The sequence below is a fragment of the Myotis davidii genome, unplaced genomic scaffold (genome assembly GCF_000327345.1).
Source record: "Myotis davidii unplaced genomic scaffold, ASM32734v1 scaffold1320, whole genome shotgun sequence".
Taxonomy (NCBI): domain Eukaryota; kingdom Metazoa; phylum Chordata; class Mammalia; order Chiroptera; family Vespertilionidae; genus Myotis; species Myotis davidii.
In genome coordinates, this window is record NW_006291820.1 from 348,062 (window position 1) to 348,553 (window position 492).

Below are 492 nucleotides of genomic sequence, written 5' to 3' on the forward strand. Positions count from 1 at the left end.
CCTGCGCGGTCCCCTCCTGGGCCCCTCTTTCCTCCTGGACGCCTTCCCGTCGCCCTTCTCTCAACGTGCAGAACCCGCCGCTGAAGCTCAGGCGGGTAGGGTACGTCCGCCCCTCGCGGGGGAACACGAGAAACAGCGCTCCAGTCTTTCCATCCGCGTTTCTCCGGGGTCCCCTGTCTCCTCCCGGCGTGGACCACTTTCCTCCCAAATGGAGGGAGGCCGCTCCTCTCCCGCCTCCCGTCAGTCCATCCTCCCTTGTTTTAGAAACGCTAGTCTCATGGACATCCCCTTCCCTAAGCAGCCGTTCCCGCGGCATCTGGTCCGGGAGCTCTCCTCGCCGCACCAGGCGGCGGTGTGAGGAGGTCGCGAAGGCTTCCTGGAGGAGAGAACCCCGAAGGGAGGGTGGGTGCTGGCGGTCAGGAGGGACCCAGGCTTGAGGAATAAGGTCGGAGCAAAGAGGAGGCCCAGGTGACTGAGTTCAGGGAAGGAGGG